Source organism: Tasmannia lanceolata, unplaced genomic scaffold (assembly GCF_043159265.1).
Source record: "Tasmannia lanceolata isolate RefF3 unplaced genomic scaffold, GAP_Taslan_0.1 ptg000019l, whole genome shotgun sequence".
Classification (NCBI taxonomy): Eukaryota; Viridiplantae; Streptophyta; class Magnoliopsida; order Canellales; family Winteraceae; genus Tasmannia; species Tasmannia lanceolata.
Window position 1 is genome coordinate 3,714,657 of NW_027518696.1, and position 7,239 is coordinate 3,721,895.

Sequence of the window (7,239 nt, forward strand, 5' to 3'; positions counted from 1 at the left end):
ACAGATACCAACATTTTTTCCCATTTACATCTTGTCATCATTAGATGCTGAAAACGAAATGAAATTTGGTTAGTGAGATTGCGAGAAAAATTGGGTGATAGACTTACTTTCTCTAATACTTAATATGTTCTAATATTTCATATAAAAAGATTCTATCGAGAAAATTAAATATAAGAGTACCAACTGTAATTCCCTTAATGCCATTCTCATCCCTTAATTCCATTCATTTCCTTTGAACAAAACCTGGATTAGGAATAGGGTACCAATTCCAGCTTTGATTCCATCAATTAGACGTGGCGAACGCGACCCGTGCCCGCGTTTTGTCTGATCTCATTACATCATAAGTCTGAAGTTCTGAACCAGTTCAAATGGGGGCAATGTTTTTGGGTTAAGGCCCACGCATAGAGCAGTCCCATTCTTGGACAGTCCAGGTGATCCTTGTATGATCATTGAACATATATTCCATGTAAGAGAAGTCATCACACTCACTTGAACTTGCTGAGGTAGAGTACTTAATCCAAAATCTGAGACTTTAAGAACACCACTGGAATCTAGCAGCAGATTCTCTGGCTGTAACATGCAAACCACATAAGGAGCTATATATGTTGCAGCAGAAGAAAATAAGGATGATAGTATAAACTAGCAATTCATTTTCACCTAAACAACAGTACCCCAGATCACTTACTAACAGATAGATACAAAAAGAAACAAGATAAACAACCCCACACCTCCAACTAAACAACACTGCCCTAGATCATTAAGTAACAGAGACACAAAAATGATCAAGATAAACAACCCAACAACTGCAACTTTAATCCATTGAAGTTGGTTCTCAAAAACTTGGAAGCGTTTGCCTCCATGCACCTTCAATTCATTTGCATGCACCTTCAATCCGTCGAAGCGTTTGCCTGATTGCACCTTCAATTCGTATAATAAATTTACCAATGTGCCCATGTCATTCTTCAATTCGGCTATATCATCCCTATTCGAACCAACTTCATTGTCATCCATATCTTCTTTGCACCAACGGAAATAATTGCACTTCTTTATACTTCCTTCCTGCATGTTGTATAAGAGTTAGGAATTTGAAACTTCACATACTAGTAAAAATTAGAATTTTTCACTGCTTACTTACACAGAGAAGGCACAAGCGTAAAACAGGCGGCCTCTATTGCCATTCTCATCCGTCTGCATTATTTGGATAGAAGCTTTCTTCTCACATTTACAATTTCTTGTTGCAATTCTGATACCACGTCCGCTAGAACTACTATTGCGAGAGGATGCCATTAATTGAGTCTCTCTGAATCTGCATATAACCAATGGAAATATAATATGAACTACAAATAACATCAGACACAGACACAGACACAGAAGAAAAAAATCACAAAATCCCACAAACCCTAAATCCCACAAAAAAAAATACTAAATCCCACAAATTCCTCATCGCCATTGAAGCTGCTCGTATGGCCAGTATTTTTTGAAGGAAAAATTCTTAAAAAAATCAAACCTTCCTTTTTCCTTAAACCAAAGTAGTAATCATAAGAATGACAAGAAAAGGATGAGATGGCATAGTTTCAGCCCATTTCAGATCATTTAAGAAAAATAATAATAACTGTAAAACTACTTAAAATCACCACATTCACATTGTCCTCAAAAGACAAAAAACAAAGAAACAAAACAGAAATTTGGACAGAAAATTCAACAGACCAATACCAAATCATCCAACAATTTTAAAAATATATACCAACCAAAAAAAAATAAAAAAGAGAGAGATCAGAAATTGGTTATATATGATTACTCGATCGACCTTGTATTCCCCATGAAGAAACTTCTCTTCCTTGCCATGGCCTAGTAACTTCCTCCAAGTCAAGGATATAAATAAAGAACCATTGCAAGAAGAGGTCCATAGAGGAGAAACTACCCAATAGAAAATGAAAAGAGTACATCTAGTCAAACATGAAAGAAAACATACCTGGGCCTATGCACGTGAGACCCATATCAAGTACCCCCCTTAACAGACTCGAAGACTACAAGACTCGGCCCAGCCCATAACTGGGCCTATGCACGTGAGACCCATATCAAGTACCCATCTGAATCACACTGAAACTCAAACCCAATATCAAATCCAAAAAATGCTAAACATCCATGAACCAATTCAGAATTCGAATCCAAGGTCCTTCAGTGATACGAATGTGAGGATCAAAAAATCTTGATGCTAAAATATCCTTTACTTTCAAACAATAAAATTGCAAGATTATTAGAGACAAAGCATAATTACAGCAAAGGCAAATCTAAGAAATATCAGTAATGCAAAAGATGGGAGTTGAAAATGCTCGATATATAAGCATCTTTATGAGAAAAAGGTAAATGACAGAACATAAAAATAAATAAAATCTGATGGCAGTATGGCACTAACCCAGATAAGAGGTCAAGTGTTTCCATACAAATATCTTTATCATAAAAGGTAAATTACAGAACATTAAAATAAATAAATCTGATGGAACTAATCCAGATAAGAAGTCAAGTGTTTCCATACAAATAAATTGATGTCAATTGTAGATGAAGACAACATTAACAGAAAGTAGTGCTAATGCATTAAAATCCCTTCTTCTAAATACTCCTTTTTTATTCATCCACATCCCAAAAACACAAGACAGAAAACACAGAACTATAAAACCCATTCATCCACATCCCACTGAGCTTGATTTTCTCAGCACACCTAACCCACGAAACCCTAGAACAGCCCCTCCCCACAAAAACCCACTTGAAAAGAAACCCATTCATCCACAGCGCACTGAGCTTGATTTTCTCAGCACACCTAACCCACGAAACCCTAGAACAGCCCCTCCCCACAAAAACCCACTTGAAAAGAAACCCATTTACGCAGTAAACTAAAGAAAATTTCACAAAATTGAGAGTAAGAGATAACCCATTTTCAAGCCAAACAATGAAGACGATAATCTCCTGCTCATACCTCACAAGCTGAGAACTTACAGAAAATCCACAACCAAAAACACTAGACAGAGAAGACAGAAAACAACAAGAAAGTGAGCTTGTGTAGAACTTACAGAGAGAGGGGGAAAATAACCACAAAATCTCAAAAATCCATCACTGTTTTTGTTGCCCTAGAAAAAAAAATAAAAAAGGAACAGTTAAAAACCTAGAAACAAAAAAAACCTAAATGAAACCCCTAGAAGAGGGAAAAAAAGAAAAAAAAACTGAAATATAGAACTTACCTGGGGAGGAGAACGACGCCTGCTTCGTTGGAGGAGCCCACACCGAGCGGAGATGGCGGATTTCACCGTCGAGAAGGAAGGGGAGGACGGATTTTGCGCGCGTCTAAGGAGATGGCACCATGCGGGGATAGCATCTGTCGAGAAAGAGAGGGAGAACGTCGATGGCACCGTGTGGAGAGAGGCGGCAGATTTCTCCGATCGTCGGAGATGCCCTCTGGTTTTGGGTGAGACGATCGCACATGAGAGAGAAGCTCGAATGGGTTTTTCCCTTTTGTCTATGGATTTTTGAGTGAATGACTATGATCGTTTGTAATCAACGGCTATTATGCGACTGCGCATATAGCTTATATGAGCGACCGCTCACCATCACTTTCCCCTATATATATATATATATATATATATATATATATATATATATATAGAGAGAGAGAGAGAGAGAGAGAGAGAGAGAGAGAGAGAGAGGAAACTGTTGGTGAGCTTAAGCTCACCAAACTTATGGTGAGATAGCTTGCCCAATCACATCGGTCCCACATTTTGGGGAGTGATCCAAACCATTCATTTGCAAGGCCTTATCATAGATAGGGGGTGTACCAAAAATCAGCTCCATAGGATCATCCTAACCCCTCCATTTGTGGAGGACAAAAATGGGGCAGATTTGTGTCTGTCCATTTTTGTCCTCCACAAATGGAGGGGTTAGGATGATCCTATGGAGCTGATTTTTGGTACACCCCCCCCCCCATCTATGTAAGGGACTTTCAAATGAATGGTTTGGATCATCCTAACAAAGTGGGCCCCCATGTGATTGGGCAAGCTAGCTCACCAACAGTTTCCTCAAATATATATATATATATATATAGCATGTGAACATTATGAGGATATCAAACCAACCGCATATTCTTTCATCTGAAATTTCCGCCACTCATAAAAGTTGCCATATATTTGATGTAAAACTACAAAAATGACTCTCTCTCTCTCTCTCTCTCTATATATATATATATATATATATATATATATATATATATATATATATATATATAGAGGAAAGTGTTTCTACTCGGTCCCCTAGATAAGCTTATCTACTCCTCCCTTTAAAAAAATACAGTGGGCCCACGCTGTTTGGATGATCCAAAGCATTCATTTGATAGGTCTTAACATAGATAGGGTGTGCCCAAAAAATCAGCACCAAAGGGTCATCCTAGCCCTTCGTTTTGTTGGGCACACAGTGTCCAAAATGGACGCATATAAACGTGGACGTTTATATGTGTCCATTCTGGGCACCACAAGGCACTACAAAACGAAGGGCTAGGATGACCCTTTGGTGCTGATTTTTTGGGCACACCCTATCTATGTTAAGACCTATCAAATGAATGCTTTGGATCATCCAAACAGCGTGGGCCCACTGTATTTTTTTAAAGGGAGGAGTAGATAAGCTTATCTAGGGGACCGAGTAGAAACACTTTCCTCATATATATATATATATATATATATATATATATATATATATATATATAGTAGCATGTGAACATTATGAGGATATCAAACCAACCGCATATTCTTTCATCTGAAATTTCCGCCATTCATAAAAGTTGCCATATATTTGATGTAAAACTACAAAAATGACTCTCTCTCTCTCTCTCTCTCTATATATATATATATATATATATATATATGAGGAAAGTGAAGCTACACCGCCGGTGTAGCTAACTTAGCTACACCGCCGGCTTAAAATACAATGGGCCTACATTGTTTTGGTGATCCAAATAATTCATTTGAATGGCCCTCACATAGATAGGGTGTCCACCAAAAATCAGCTCCATAGGATCATCCCAACCCTACGATTTGTGGAGGCAAAAATGAACGTGTAAAAACCTTCACAAATTTGTCCATTTTTGCCTCCACAGTTTGAAGGGTTGGGATGATCCTATGGAGCTGATTTTTGGTGGACACCCTATCTATGTGAGGGCCAATCAAATGAATTCTTTGGATCACCAAAACAATGTGGGCGCATTGTATTTTAAGCCGGCGGTGTAGCTTCACTTTCCTCTATATATATATATATATATATATAGTAGCATGTGAACATTATGAGGATATCAAACCAACCGCATATTCTTTCATCTGAAATTTCCGCCACTCATAAAAGTTGCCATATATTTGATGTAAAACTACAAAAATGACTCTCTCTCTCTCTCTCTCTCTATATATATATATATATATATATATATATATATATATATATATATATATATATGAGGAAAGCGAAGCTACACCGCCGGCTTAAAATACAATGGGCCCACATTGTTTTGGTGATCCAAACCATTCATTTGATTGGCCCTCACATAGATATGGTGTCCACCAAAAATCAGCTCCATAGGATTATCCCAACCCTTCAAACCGTGGAGGCAAAAATGGACAAATTTGTGAAGGTTTTTACACGTTCATTTTTGCCTCCACAAATCGTAGGGTTGGGATGATCCTATGAAGCTGATTTTTGGTGGATACACTATCTATGTGAGGGCCAATCAAATGAATTCTTTGGATCACCAAAACAATGTGGGCCCATTGTATTTTAAGCCGGCGGTGTAGCTTCACTTTCCTCTATATATATAATTTGTGCCATCTATTTTACACCAGATTTATAGGATGGTTAGGATAATCCCCATGCAGAGGATTTCTAAGGCAGGCCTATGTACAGTGAAAATGAAAAATCAATGGGTCATATCATCCAATTGTATAGCTCCTATTGTACCTTTGGTTGCACGTGTGCCTACTCATGTAACCATCACATAGAAACTTCACTTTAGGGTAGGAATACTGTGGTGCGACTTTTTTTCTAATGAATGATGATGCAGTGATACAAAAAAAGAGAAACTCTCAAAAACAAGATGAACCAAGCAACAAAGAAAAAACGAAAAACGACTGGGAAGAATACAAACAACTTGAAAAGAGTAATTACATCAAGAAGGAATGCATGCAGTGAAAACTGCCATTGCACGATCGCACGTTCAATTTAGACTTCCAAAATTCATATTTTAGCTCTCATAGATACATTTCCTTCTCATTTTTTTGAGTATCTTCTTCTTACCTCCCATGTATTTTAGGATTTGCGAAATATCTAGATGGTTATTCCAAATAAAACTACATCTCTTAACTAACAAACAAAAGTGAACCGAAGAAACTCACTTATAACAACTTGTGTTCATACAAAAGTTGCGAACCCTAGCTTGAATCAGGAGCGGAGCTACATGTAGCATAAGGGGGGCAGGGGCACCTGTTGAGTTGGGCCAAATCCTTAATAGGCCCAACTCAATTGGGCCCAGCCCCCTTTAAAATTTGAAGGCTCGCCCCCCTTATGCATAGATCCTACCTCCGCCACTGGCTTGAATCAAGCGAACCACGACTAAGGCAACTAGGCAACTAGCATGGGTTCTGATTAGACACACATCCCATGCGGGACTCATTGTTGATAGTTAGGATTCAATGCCAGTGGTGATTGATCACTTAGGCTCTGTATGTCATCGATTTTGAGCCCAAAACTAATTATTGGACTCAAAATTATGTGTAGGCCTGATTTGCATTGAATTTTGAGAATTGATTGCGAGTGCAAAACTGATTATTGGACTCAAAATTGTCCAATAATTGGTCTTGGACTCAAAATCAAATCTCAAAATCGTAAGGGCCTATTTGTTTTGGATTTTGAGAACCCTCTGTGTCCAAAACTGATTATTAAACTCAAATTTAAATGTAAATTTGAGCCCAATAATCATTTTGGACTCGCAATAGATTCTCAAAACAGGGCCTAAACACAAACAGGACCTTAAATTTTGTATCCAATAATCAGTATTCAACTCAAGCTCGATTCTCAAAATCCTTGTCAAACCAGGGCAGAGTCGGACTCTCCTCATTATCAACAATGAGGCTATGAGAGGCAGAAGGGCTCAAATCTCATGAAAGAAATACAAGAATAAAAGCCAAGTGGCATTGTAGTAAATCTCTGTGGAAT

At 37.9% G+C, this 7,239-nt stretch overlaps 1 long non-coding RNA gene across 1 annotated transcript; it reads right to left on the reverse strand.

Moving 5' to 3' along the window:
• Positions 1-2,009: 2,009 nt before the first annotated feature.
• LOC143852549 (uncharacterized) lies at positions 2,010-3,545 on the reverse strand. The gene is made up of 3 exons (XR_013236793.1): positions 3,237-3,545; positions 3,069-3,125; positions 2,010-2,100 (listed from the first exon to the last, which is right to left on the reverse strand). It is a non-coding gene; the product is annotated as an uncharacterized LOC143852549 (long non-coding RNA).
• Positions 3,546-7,239: the final 3,694 nt, after the last annotated feature.